Source organism: Tachyglossus aculeatus, chromosome 16, assembly GCF_015852505.1.
Source record: "Tachyglossus aculeatus isolate mTacAcu1 chromosome 16, mTacAcu1.pri, whole genome shotgun sequence".
NCBI lineage: Eukaryota > Metazoa > Chordata > Mammalia > Monotremata > Tachyglossidae > Tachyglossus > Tachyglossus aculeatus.
The window spans coordinates 19,258,821-19,273,845 of NC_052081.1; the positions used below are offsets into that span (position 1 = coordinate 19,258,821).

Genomic DNA, 15,025 nt, shown 5'->3' on the forward strand with positions numbered 1-15,025 from the left:
TGGGCTCTTTCCACTGAGCCACACTGCTTCTCAACGTTGGGCTACACCACCTTCCAGACCAGCTGTGAGTCTTAACACACTGGATAATAATGATGGTATTTTTAAAGTGTTTACTATGTGCCAAGCACTGTTCTAAGCGCTGGGGTAGATACAAGATTATCAGGTTGTCCCACCTGGAGTTTACAGTCTTAATATCAATTTAACAGATGAGATAACTGAGGCACAGTGAAGTTACTTGCCCAAAGTCACACAGCTGACAAGTGGCGGTGTCAGGATTAGAACCCATGACCTCTGACTTCCAAGCCCGGGATCTTTCCACTAAGCCATGCTGCTGATCCCCACTGGATTCCTGAGCTGCCTGCGAGGGAAGCAGAGCACAGAGGAGACAGAGTGCAATGTATGATCCCAAACAACAGAACACTGGAGAAGCTAACATTTCTACTTGGGAGTAATGTAATTGGAGGTTGGATGTATAAAAGCCTTGAGTGTTGTTCATCTTAACACAGAACCATCTTATATTAGGTGAAATTGAAAAGAAAAAGTCCAAGTCAGTACATTTTATTCTTCACTGTTTGCAACAATATTTCACAGGCCACTGACAACCCTGGCACAGGAGAAGGTGAGGACTCCATCATAAGACTATCCTTAACGTGATATTCTTCAAGATTGTAATGCTCCACGTTTAGGAGAACCTGGTGTATACTGCTGGAAGAGAAGTACAAGCCGTCCCTAAGGCTGTGACCACCACACTAGGCAGACAGAGGTGAAACTATCCCACTACCCCCTCTTCCTGATGCTGTTCCCTTAACTTTCATTCACTCTTGCTGAAAACTTCAATTTCACTGTGGTCATTGGGTTCGGACCGTCTCTATATGAGGGGTTATTGGTCCTGAATTTTTATTTTATTTTTTTTTTTTAACAGAAGCCTCCAAATCAACCTTTTTTTTAAAAAAAAAAGCTTATTTTTCTGATGACATAAATCCCAGAATTACTATCACATTTGTTATAAAGGGCTTGTCTAGCTTTAGACGTGAGGCATTACTACAGTGAATTTTCCATTACAGTGATAAATACATGGTGGAAGACAAATCCCACTCAAGAGAATAAGCCATTTGACGGTTTTAGTGTCATCCAATCGTTTCACGGACCCTGGCTTAGAAAATGCCAAGGAGGTACATGCCATAGAACCTTAGCTGGCTGTCATACAAATCTTCACTTGAAGATAGAAAACACTGTTTGAGGGACCAGATTGTTTTATCTTATTATGCACACTTCTTCCTGGTTATTCTAGATTGAAACCCAGCTAGACTGTAATTCACAAGAGCAGAAATAATGTCCATCTACTTTAATGTGCACTGCAAAGAGACTATTAGAGTTTTCTGCACATATAAAGTGCTCAGTAAACACCACTGACTGATTGATTACTCTGAGGTACTGATTGTTAACTTTGTCAATGGATGGTTTTCCTTCTTGAGCCTCGTTGATTTCATACTGCCTTACCAAACAGCAATAAATGAAACCTCCTTAATTTTTTTTTATTGAATAAAAGATAGCAGTTGGTTCTAGCTTTTCACAAATTGACCATCTTTCTCACGCATTTGGGGTTAAATGAAAAAATCAGCACTTCAATTGACCAGGGAACAACCAATTAACACCCATAATTATGATTCATTTTCTTAGAGCTTCAGAAAGAAGAAAAATTGTTCTTCAGAATTTGTGTGTGGTTAATGCTCCTTAGGGGAAGGAATAGTATTGATGAATTCTACCGTCCTTTCCCAAGCATCTAGTACAGTGCTCTAAATACAACAGGCAATCAATAAATACAAGAAGTTGATTTCTCTCCTTTTTGCTGGCTTTGCCTCTCTGGAATGCTGGATTGCAAGATGTTTTTCTCAATTAAAATAGTAGGAAGTGCTCATGAAGAAAATGAGGACATGGTATTTCTTATCCACTTCTTTTCCCATTGGAAATGCTGCTCAGAAGTCCAGTGGATGGGTGTGTGTCTAGTGTTTCTGGTCTTGGAAACTTACAGCTCTCCAGGAAAGAACTCTAAGTGCTTGGGACAAAGACCACAATCAATCAATCACTGGTACTTATTGAGCACTTATTGTGTACAAGAGTCCTGTGCTAAACTGCGTCAGAAAGTATAATCTAATAGATTTGGTAGACACAATCCCTGTCCACAAGGAGATTGCATTCTGGCAGGGACACAAACATTCCAATAAATTCAGATAAGGAAAATGGCAACGTGTAAGTATGGGTATATATGTGCTGTAGGGATGAGGGTGGGGTAAATTTCAGCTGCTTAAGGCGTGCTACACAGGCGAGACAGGAGAGAGAGATGAGAGTTTAGACAAGGAAGACCGCTCGATGGATATGTGATTTTAGGAGGGACTTGAAGATCAGGAGAGGTAGAGTGTTGTCTATAAAGGGGGAGGGAATTCCAGGCCAGAGAGTGGAAGCGGTCAAGGTGTCAGCATCGGGATAGATAATAATGATAATAATGGTATTTAAGCACTTACTATATGCAAAGCACTGTTCTAAGCGCTGGGGGGATACAAGGTGATCAGATTGTCCCACAAGGGGCTCACAATCTTAATCCCCATGAGGGAACTGAGGCACAGAGAAGTGAAGTGACTTGCCCAAAGTCACACAGGTGACAATTGGTGGAGCTGGGATTTGAACCCAAGACCTCTGACTCCAAAGCCCGTGATTGAGGTACAAAGAGTAGACTGGCATCAAACTTAACATGTCCAAAACGGAGCTCCTTAGCTTCCCACCCAAACACTGTCCTCTCCTGGACTTTCCCATCACTGTAGAAGGCACCACATCCTTCCCATCTCGCAGGCCTTTAACCTTGATATTATTCTTGACTCCTCTCTCTCATTCAACCCAAATATTCAATTCGTCACCAAATTCCTGTCAGTCCCACCTTCACAACAATGCTAAAATCTGCCCTTTCCTCTCCATCCAAACTGCTACCACATCAATACAATCACTCATCCTATCCCTCCTAGATTACTGCAATGGCCTCCTTGCTTACCCCCCAACCTCCTGCCTCTCCCCACTCCAGTCCATACTTCACTCTGCTGCCTGAATCATCTTTCTATAGAAACATTCAGTACATGTCACCGCCCCCCTTCCTTAAAAATTTCCAATGGTTGCCTATCCACCTCCATACCAAAGAAAAATTCCTCACCACTGGCTCTGAAACACTCCATCACCTTGCCCCCTCCTACATCACCTCACTTCTCTCCTTCTTACAACCCAGTTCACGCACTCCACTCCTCTGGTGCTAACCCTCTCACTGTGCCTTGATCTCACCTGTCTCGCTGCCGACCCCCAGCCATGTCCTACCTCTATCCTGGAATGCCCTCCTTCCTCAAACCTGCCAGACAATTACTCTACCCCACTTCAAAGTCTTACTGAAGGTACACTTCTCCAAGAGGTCTTACCAGACTAAGCCCCACTTTTCCTCATCTCCCACTCCCTTTTCAGTTGCACTGACTTGCTCCCTTTTCTCCTCCCCCCTCTCCCTACCCCACAGCACTTAGGTATAGAACTGTAGTTTTAGTAATTTATGTTGATGTCTGTTTGTGTGCCCCTTCCCCACTCCCGCCCCCAGACCGTGAGCTTCTTGTGGGGAGGGATTGTCACTCTTAATCGCTATATTGTACTTTCCCAAGTACTTAGTACAGTGTTCTGCACACAGTAAGCACTTAATATGATTGAATTGAATGAATGAATTAGATGAATGAGATTTCCGGGCTGGGTTGTAGCGTGTAGAGAAGCAGCTGTTGAGAAGCAGCGTGGCTCAGTGGAAAGAGCATGGGCTTTGGAGTCAGAGGTAATGGGTTCAAATCCCGGCCCTGCCAATTGTCAGCTGTGTGACTTTGGGCAAGTCACTTAACTTCTCTGCGCCTCAGTTACCTCATCTGTAAACTGGGGATTGACTGTGAGCCCCGCGTGGGAGAACCTGATCACCTTGTAACTTCCCCAGCTCTTAGAACAGTGCTTTGCACATAGTAAGTGGTTAATAAATGCCATTATTATTATTGTAGAAAGAACAGTGAGTTCAGGTAGGAGGGTGGGGAAGCCCTGATCAGATCATATTTCCCATTGAGTCTGGCTTGCAGTCCACCATTTTCAGAGACAGTATGGCCACCCACAACTGGAATTGGGTGACTGGATCATGCTGTTGAAATGGCTTCTTATTTAGATTGCTGCAGAAAATTCTTAAAGAGTTGAGGTCCAGTTCCCATAATCTGCCTCTCCCTTCTTTGCATTGTAACAGTTAAGGTCATCATCATCATCATCATAATAATGGCATTTGTTAAGCACTTACTATGTGCAAAGCACTGTTCTAAATGCTGGGGTGGTTACAAGGTGATCAGGTTGTTCCACAGGGGGCTCATAGTCTTCATCCCCATTTTACAGATGAGGTAATGGAGGCACAGAGAAGTTAAGTGATTCACCCAAAGTCACACAGCTGACAATTGGCAGAGCAGGGATTTGAACTCATGACCTCTGACGCCAAAGCCCAGGAGTTTTCCACTGAGCCACACTGCTTCTCAAATGAAACCTCCCCAATTTTTTTATTGAATAAAAGGTAGCTCATCCGAGTGCTATAAATGGATTAAAACTTTGTCTGATGGTTTCAAACATCAGCATGGCCTAGTGGCTACAGCACAGGCCTGGGTGTCAGAAGGACCTGGGTTCTAATCCTAACTCTGCCACTTGTCTGATGTGGGACCTTGGTCAAGTCACTTCACTTTAGAGAAGCAGCGTGACTCAGTGGCAAGAGCCGGGCTTGGGAGTCAGAGGTCATGGGTTCTAATCTTGACTCCGCCACTTGTCAGCTGTGTGACTTTGGGCAAGTCACTCAACTTCTGTGCCTGTGAGCCCAGTGAGGGACAGGAACCGTGTCCAACCCAATTACCTCGTATCTACCCAAGCACTTAGTACAGTGACTGGCACATGGTAATTACGTAACAAATACAACAATATTATCATCATCATTATTATTATAATGATCAAGGGCTAATAAGGGGAGAGTTCAAGGTTTTGGGAGTTCAAAAGGCAATTCAGGAGCTTAGCCGTTAACAAATGATTCATGGGGTGTCACAGCCATGGAGTCAGTGATGGAGCATATCAATTCAACGTCTTTATACCCACTCATTTTGCTTCTCTTTTCTACTAAGAAACTTTGGGGAACCAACCTCAGTACGCATCTGGTAAGTTTGTTCTAATTCTCCTTTGAGGTTAGCAGCTAAAAGCTTGACTGATTGTTTTTTACCCTTTCTGCTTCAATGATCGCTTCAACAGCTCTGGGAATCTACTGCTGTGTGTAAAAATGACAGTCTTGTGGACACCATCAAAATAGTACTTCAGCCTACAGATTACCCCTCTGGTAAAAGAAATTCCATTTCTAGTAATTACTTTTGTTTTCCTTTGCTTGAGTGTATTGTGCTTTCTAATTACGTGTTCTGGACTTATCAGATATTGGTTAAAGGCTGCTGCTTTTCTGAACATCTTTCTTTTACAGAGGTAGCAGGTTCAATCTGGTAGTGGCTTTCACTAGGAAAAACAGTAATGTGACTTTGTAAATCTCAACTCACCCCTCTTAAAAAGCTCAGACTTGTTCTTGTATGCTTTCAGTTAATGACATTTGCCTCATCAGGCAGGTAGGAACCAGTGAAGAACCGAGGAACACTGAGGCACAGGTGGCTTAGAGGGAAGAGCACCGTGCTAGAAATGAGGAGATCCATGTTCTAATCACAGCTCTGCCGCTTGCCTGCTGGGTGACCTTGACGAGTTATGTAACTTGTCTGTTCCTCACTACCCCATCAGTCTGATGTTTTATGTGATTATAATTCTACAACCAAAGTAATTATTCAAAGCGAAGTAAATTTTTATGAGTGTCCATCACTTGAATAAGGTCGCTTCCATTGAAGTTGAAGGGAATCTTGCAGTTAAAAGTGTACTCTGATTTAAAAACCCTCCTATCCAATTCTAGCCACAGGCAAAGCTAATGTTTGAAAATGGATGTCTATTCTCTCATCAGAATGGGAAATAAACGATCTGCATGACTTTTCTTTTGTCCATTCTTCTACTGAGTACAAACATAATTGTTAGAATTCACATGATGCTTTTCATTTTGTACTTTTTCATTTTCTAGACTGACTAGGCAAACATGCTGTCTTATTCCCTTCCTTGGGGAATTAAGGATGAGAGTCTTATTCAGAATGCCTCCTGGAACTTTTTATATTACATTTCCTTGAACCAATATGACACTGTAGCGCAACTATTTTTTTTTCTTTTAATGTTATTGTTACTGTTCTTTCTACAACCCTTTCTACAAAGGAATGTGGTGGATACAATAAAATCAGAATCCGACTCAGTCTCTATTGCACATGGGATCCACAATTAATTTTATCCCCGTTTCATCCCTAGTCTAAAAAACCTTCTCTTGAGCCTATGGAACCCTCCAGTTATTGCTCTATCGCCTTCTGAACAATCTTCCCCAAAATCTTTAAGCAATTTGTCTACACTCACTGTCTCCATTCTGTCTCATGCAACTCTCTCCTCAACCCTTTACAATCTGGCTTCTGTCCCCTCCAGTCCATGGAAATGTCCTCTCTAAGGTCACCAATGACTTCCCTTTGCCAAATTGAACAGTATCAACTCCACCCTAATCCTCCTCAAACTCTCGTCTGCCTTTGACATTGTGGACCATCCCCTTTTCCTGGAAACATTAATAGTAATGATAATGATGATGATAATAATAACAGTGATATCTGTTAAAAGCTTACGATAAGCCAGTCACTTTTCTAAGTGCAGGGGTGGAGTGAAGCAAATCGGGTTAGACACAGTCCCTGTTCCACATAGTGCAAACAGTTTTAATCCCCACTTATCAGATGAGGTAACTGAGGCACAGAGAATTTCAGTGACTTGCCCAAGGTCACCCAGCAGATGTGGCAGATAGGGATTAGAACCCATATCCTTCTGACTCTCAGGCTCATGCTCTATCCACTAGGCCCCACTGCTTCTCATTATCTAATCTTGACTTCACTGACAGTATCCTCTCCTGGATTTTTGTTGTTCTTTGTTTTTTGTTTGCTTGTTTGTTTTAATGGGCTTTGTTTCAGGCCTAATCCTCATTTTACAGATGAGGTAACTCAAGCACAGGGAAGCTAAGTGAGTCTCCCCAGGTCACACAGCAGACAAGTAGCCCAACTGGGATTATAACACAAGCCCGCTCGACACCCAGGCCCGTATTCTTTCCATTAGACCACACTGCTCCATGAGAAGCAGTATGGTGTAGTGGATAGAGCATGGGCCTGGGAATTGGCTCCTCCATTTGTCTACCGTGTGGCCTTGGATAAGTAATTTCACTTCTCTGTGCCTCAGTTACCTTATCTGTAAAATGGGGATGAAGACTGTGAGCCCTATGCAGGACAGGAATTATGTCCAACCTGATTTGTTTGAATCCACCCCAGTAAGTGCAGTGTCTGACTCATGGTAAGCACTTAAATACCATTATTATCCTTATTCTCCTCCTATCTCTCTGGCCATTCATTCTATCTCAGGCTTCTTCTTTGCCTTCCAACCTTCTAACTTTGGGAGTTCTTTAAGGCTCAGTTCTGGGTCTCCTTTTTTTTTCATCTGCATCCATTGCTTTGAATAACTCATTTAATCCAACAGCTTCAACATCCATCTTTATTCAGATGATTCCCAAATCTACCCTCCAGCCCTGACAGCTCTCATTCTCTGCAGTCTCACAATTTGGAATATGACTTCGGAATATCTCTAGTTGGATGTCCTGCTGACACCTCAAATTTAAAATGTCCAAAACAGAACTCATTTTACCAACCAAATGCCATACTCCCCCTGACTTCCCTTTCATAATAGCCAGCTCCCTTATCTGCCTTTTCTCACAAGTCTGTAATTTGGGCATTGTCCTCTAATCATCTCTCTCTAATTCCATTCACACATTCAATCTGTCAGCAAATCCCCTTGGTTCTACCTTCAAAACATCTCTAGAATCCGCCCTTCCCTCTCCAAACTGCTATCCCATTTACCCATCGCTTATTATTTTCCGCCTTGAGACTACTCATCAGCTTTTTTGCTGACCTCCCTGTCTCTTTTCTCTCTTCAGTCCAGTCCACTCTGAGATCATTTTTTCTGAAAAGCTATTCAGTCCATATCTTCCCTCTCCTCAAAATCCTTCTACACCCATTCATCTCTGCATCAACAAGCACTCAGTACAGTGCTCTGCACACAGTAAGCGCTCAATAAATACAATTGAAAGAATGAATGAACCCCAAATCACTCAATCAGTTCTCTCTCTCCTACCTTGCCTTGCTGATCTCCTACTAAAACCCAATCCACACTTTTTACTTCTAATGACAACCTACTCTCCATATCTTGATCTCATTTATCTTTCCACCAATCCCTTGCCCCACATCCTCTCTTTGGTTTAGAAGCCTCAGTTACCTCATCTGTAAAATGGGGATTAAGACTGTGAGCCCCACATGGGACAACCTGGTAACCTTGTATCTACCCCAGTGCTTAGAACAGTGCTTGACACATAGTAAGTGCTTAACAGATACTTTTGTTATTATTATTAATCCCCATTTTACAGATGAGGTAACTGTAGCCCAGGGAAGTTAAATGGCTTGCCCCAGGTCACACAGTAGACAAGTGGAGGATCCAGGATTGGAACCCACATCCTCAGACTCCCAAGCCTGTGCTCTCCACTAAGCCATATTGCTTCTCTGTCAATGTCTGTCTCCCCCTCCAGACTTGTTGGCTGTTGGCAGGGAATGGGTCTGTTATATTGCTGTATCATACTCTCCCAATTGCTCAGTACAGTGCTCTACACACAGCAAGCCCTCACTAAATATGATTGACTGGACTAAGGATATATCAGTGTCTATTATGAAAATGTGTTCCTATAGATAAGCTTCAGTTATTAGGATTTTTTTTATTCCGGATTTTATATTCCATCCTCCATTCCCACCCCCCGGCCTCACTGAAAGGTTTATTTCCCTTTGGCCCTTTCCTATTTGAGCAGAATTTTGATTTCATAACCACCGTTTTTCCTGGCTCTTTGTTTTCCTAACTTACCTTTAAATCATTTCCTCTAGTTCTACTCTCAAACTCTAATGCTGCTTCATTGAGCATCTCAACTTTCTGTCCACAGCCAGTAAATCCTGTTATCTGAGGAATCCAAAGCAACCGAAAGAAACCTCACAGAGCTTCTAAAAATAGCTGCCCTTTCATTCTGACAACAGGGAAATCACTGAATAAGGCCTCCATGGACCTCCAGGACAGTAAGTAAAGTGGCATCTCATTCCCTGAAGCTGCACTACAATACAATCTGAGCTAAATTAAAAGCTTAAGCAAACATATGTTAAACATATTCATTCACTCATATTTATTGAGTGCTTACTGTGTGCAGAGCACTGTACTAAGCACTTTGGAAGTGCAAATCGGCAACATATAGAGACGGTCTCTACCCAACAATGGGCTCATTCAGTGCTGCTTCTTAGAGCAGTTTAAAAATCTTCAAAGTGAATGCCTTTCCACTAGCCATGAATTCAAAACCGGTCTCTGTAGCCTTCGCTTTCTGACTTTGCCAGACTATTTTATTACAAATAGAAATCAAGGAAGAAAATCCCAATAAGAAAGCTCCAGGGATATTCTGCTTACTGTAGAGAATTGATTCTCTGGGTCTTTCATAGTTGTAAAGGCAGCAGAACTGTTCTCAGGCAATTCTGTAAAAAACATTTTTCTTATTGAAATGACAACCATCCACAGCTAGTCTCTCAGGAAGTTCTTTGCCTTGATGTTGGGAAAAGTCAACGTGTCCATAAGTAATTTTGCCATCTAATTTAAAAAATTGAATGTGTTTTCTTTTTGTAAATTATTCAACATATCAAACTCTGATCTGCTCCTGCTTGGAATATCTGATTTAAAGAGCAGAGGTTGAGAGTCAACCTGGGAGCTGGGAGGGCAACTCTTCTGAACTCCCACAGATAATAACATTAATAATAATATCTGTTAAGCACTTGCTATGCACCAAGCATTGTAGTAAGTGCTGGGGCAGATACAAGACCTCCTCAAAAATCTCCAGTGGCTACCAATCAATCTGTGCATCAGGCAGAAACTCCTCACCCTCATCTTCAAGGCTGTCCATCACCTTGCCCCCTCCTACCTCACCTCCCTTCTCTCCTTCTACAGCCCAGCCGGCACCCTCTATTCCTCTGCCGCTAATCTCTTTACCGTGCCTCGTTCTCGCCTGTCCCGCCGTCGACCCCCGGCCCACATCATCCCCCTGGCCTGGAATGCCCTCCCTCTACCCATCTGCCAAGCTAGCCCTCTTCCTCCCTTCAAGGCCCTACTGAGAGCTCACCTCTTCCAGGAGGCCTTCCCAGACTGAGCCCCCTCCTTCCTCTCCCTCTCTCCATCCCTTCCATCTTACGTCCTTCCCTTCCCCACAGCACCTGTATATATGTATATATGTTTGTACATATTTACTACTCTATTTTACGTGTACATATCTATTCTATTTATTTTATTTTGTTAATATGTTTGGTTTTGTTCTCTGTCTCCCCCTTTTAGACTGTGAGCCCACTGTTGGGTAGGGACCATCTCTATTTGTTGCCAACTGGACTTCCCAAATGCTTAGTACAGTGCTCTACATACAGTAAGCGCTCAATAAATATGATTGACTGATTGATTAATAGTGAGAGTCCCATCTGTGACTGAGAAAATGGGATTTAGAAAGTGCTCAAGAGTAGAGTGATGAGGGAATGCAGCAATGTGGCCCTTCCTAAGTCTAGCTAAGTCCTCATCAATTAATTAAATGGCCACCATTGAGCCCCAGAGACAATTGACCCTACGACCAAAGTAACGGTAGGGCTTTGAGGGCCTGGAAACAGTAATCAATTTTGAATGGCTGATTGGTGCGCGGGGCCGCCTGGGGATCCCGCTCTTGCCCACACCCTCCCTAAACTTTGGGGCTAAGGATCTGTCCACTCTGAGCTTCTCAGCCCCTCCTTGATCAGGGAATATGACTGGGAATGGGATGAAGTTCCAGGACCCCTGTAGACTCTAAGATCATTGGGGGGAGAGAACGTCTATACTAAACCCGTTATACTGTATTCTCCCACATACTTAGTACATCACTTTGCTTAGTACTTAGCACTGAATGAAATACAATTGATTCTTTGAGGTAATAAGTGCTTACTATGTGTCAGGCACTGTACTAACCACTGGGTAGATACAAGATAAATCAGATTGGACATAGACCCTGTCCCACGTGGGGCTCACAGTCTCAGTCCCCATTTTACAGATGGGGTAACTGAGGCACAGAATAATGAAGTGACTTGCCCTAAAGCCCCCACGGCAGACAAGTGGCGGAGCCAGTATTAGAACACAGGTCTGACTCCCAGGCCTGTGCTCTTGGGAAAGTCACTTCACTTCTCTGTGCCTCAGTTACCTCATCTGTAAAATGGGGATTAAGACTGTGAGCCCCCCATGGGACAACCTGGTCACCTTGTACCTCCCCAGCGCTTACTACAGTGCTTTGCACATAGCAAGCGCTTAATAAATGCATTATTACTATTAGACAATGCTGCTTCTCATTGGATCCTCATTCATTCATATTTATTGAGCGCTTACTGTGTGCAGAGCACTGTAGTAAGCGCTTGGGAAGTACAAGTTGGCAACATATAGAGACAGTCCTTACTCAATAGTGGGCTCACAGTCTAGAAGGGGGAGACAGAGAACAAAACACATTAATAAAATAAAATAAATAGAATAAATATGTACAAATAAAATCCTAGACTGATTGACTGGCCTTCTAGAAGCTTCTTATTGCCTCAGGAGGAACTGACAGGGTCCGAACAGGACCGATGTTTCTATAGCACACATCTCTCCACTCTTCAAAAGCCTCCAATGGCTTTCCATTTCACTTAGCATCACGCCACAGCTCCTTAGAATCAGCTTCAAGGCTTCTCCTCATTTTACACATTGGATCTTGTCGCCTGCACTCTATATGCTTCAAACCGAACCTTGCTATCAGTTTCTATCGGCTGTACCCCTCTTACCTTCTGTGAGCCCCACGTGGACCTGATTATATCTATTCCAGCTTTTAGTACAGTGCTTGACACCCAGTAAGTGCTTAACTACTACAATTATTATAATTACTATATTTAGGCAGGAATGAAATGGAAATTGATATGAGGAAAACAGACCAGAAGAAACCGAACAGTTTCTCTTCCATTCGTGTGTAAAAGAAGAATATTCCATGGGGAGGATAGGAAATAATAACAATTGTTACATTTGTTCAGCACCTACGTGCCAAGCATTGAACTAATGCCTGGCTCAACATAAACACACCGAGACAATAATCATAAATATAATAATTGTGGTATTTGGTAAGTCCTTACTACGTGCCAAACTAAGAGCCTATTCAAACACAAACAAAAACTCCTCACTACTGGCTTCAAAGCTCTCCATCACCTTGCCCCTTCTTACCTCACCTCCTTTCTCTCCTTCTACAGCCCAGCATACACATTCCGCTCCTCTGGTGTCACTAACCCTCTCACTGGGCCTCCATCTCACCTGTCCCTCCGTCAACTTCTGGCCCACATCCTAACTCAGGCCTGGATTGCTCTCCCTCCTCAAATCCACCAAACACTCACTCTTTCCCCGCTTCAAAGCCCTACTGAAGGCTCACCTCCTCCAAGAGATTTTCCCCAGACTAAGCCCCCTTTTCCTCAGCTCTCCCTCCCTTTTGCTCAATTCACCTCAAGTCACTCTCTTTGCTCTTCCCCCGTCCCCCATCCCATAGCACTTATGTATATATGCATCTATCTATAATTCTATTTATTTATATTGATGCCTGTTTACTTATTTTACTTGTTACTTGTTTTGGAGGGGGACAGGGCCGGACCTGGTGCTGTGGTGGGGTCAGCAAGATGACTTTCATACTGCCTTGCTCGAACATTTGGCAAAGTTTGTGCCACGTTTATTTCGCTGAAATGAACGCAGTGGCGGAGAAGCAGAAAGAACTCGCCCAGAAGTTTTTACTTACTCCGCTGGAGTGGTGTTTGTCTGGAGAAGATCCAGCCATTTGCCTCGAGAGATTGAAGCAGCATGGAGCATTTCAACTCTGTGGAAAGGGTTTCAAAGCGGGTGAGATGACATATTCCTGCAGGGACTGTGCAATTGATGTAATGTGTGTTCTCTGCATGGACTGATTCCAGAACAGTGTTCACAAGAACCACCCTTAAAAGATGCACACTTCCACGGGAGGAGGGTTTTGTGATTGTGGGGACACAGAAGCCTGGAATTCGGGTCCATTTTGTGCAAACCATGAGCCTGGAGCCTCAGGCACTACAAAAGAGAACTCAGGCTGCCTGCTGAATGAGGAAGTCCTGGCCCAGGCCAAGAAGATCTTCTCTTCCGTAGTAAAGTACATTTTAGAAATGACTATCTGGAATGAACAGCAGGAGTTCTTCTCACCTCTGCTCCAGACCAGGGAAAGAACAGGAAGATATTACTGGGTCCTCTTCAATGATGAATATCATTCCTAGGACCACATGATTTACAGTTTACAGCGAGCCCTTGGCTGTGACCATTCAGAGGCTCAGTTACACACAACGGCCGTTGATAAGGAGGGTCTCTGGGCTGTCACAGGGGGGTCTTATGTTCCTTGTCAAGAAGCAAGGGAAGATATAAAGGAGTCAGGATCTGGGTTCTACTTTTTCAAGAGCTGTTCATCACCTTATCTTGAAATACTATGATTTTTTGACCATCCCTTACTCATATTTATAATCCACTGTTATCCCTGTACCTCCTTCTTGACTCTAGACTGTGAGCTGGTTGTTGGGTAGGGACCATCTCTATATGCTGCCAACTTGTACTTCCCAAGCGTTTAGTACAGTGCTCTGCACACAGTAAGCGCTCAATAAATATGATTGAATGAATGAATGAATGTCTGTCTCCCCCACTTCTAGACTCTAAGCCCGGTGTGGGCAGGGATTGTTTCTTTTTATTGCTGAATTGTATTTTCCAAGTGCTTAATACAGTGCTCTGCACACAGTAAACACTCAAAATAAATACAACTGAATGAATATATGAACAAACACAGAGGGAGTAATAATAAAAACAATAATTCCAGTATTTGGTAAGAATTTAGGTTGTGCCAAGCACTGTACTAAGTGATTGTTCAACATAAGCAGACTGACGGAATAATAATAAAACTAATAATTGTGGTATTTGGTAAGCACTTACTACCAAGCACTGTTCAAAACACTGGGGAGAAAGGCATTATTAGCAGATTATATAAGATTAAGCACAGTCTTTGTCCCACATGAGGCTCACAGTCCAAGATGGGAGTTAATGCCACTAACAAATAGAGCCTCTTCATAGAGCCAGCAGTATTAAGACTCATCCTTCACTACGCTGTAGGTTTTACACTATATACATTTTTAAATGAGCTCATCCGTAGTTGCTGCCATATGGCTGCCCATTCCTTCTTCCAGGGGAGACATAGCAGAAAGTCAAATAGTATAGGTCCTGACTCCCAAAGATGGGTTTAAGGACATTTACAATGTCTCTTATGATCTCTCCCTGCAAGCTACATAAACACACACACACGATCAGCTATATCTATATTATAAATACACACATGTGTGTATACATATGCATATATATATATATAGTAAAGCATGAAAAGAACTATATTAAACAATTTGGGAAAGTTCACTCAGAAAAAGAGAAGCAGAGAAGGAGCACAGCTTAGTGGATTGAACATGGGCCTGGTGGGAGTCAAAAGAACCTACATCTGGTCTCAGCTCTGCCACTTGCCTGCTGTGTGACCTTGGGCAAGTCGCTTAACTTCTCTGTACCTCAGACTGTCAGCCTCAGGTGGGACAGGGACTGTGTCCAACCTGATTATCTTGTATCGACTCCAACACTTGGAACAATGCCTGGCTCATATCAAGTGCTT

The 15,025-nt window shown here is 43.1% G+C and overlaps 1 pseudogene; it reads left to right on the forward strand.

Moving 5' to 3' along the window:
- Positions 1 to 9,319: 9,319 nt before the first annotated feature.
- On the forward strand, positions 9,320 to 13,817 carry LOC119938691 (annotated as a pseudogene).
- Positions 13,818 to 15,025: the final 1,208 nt, after the last annotated feature.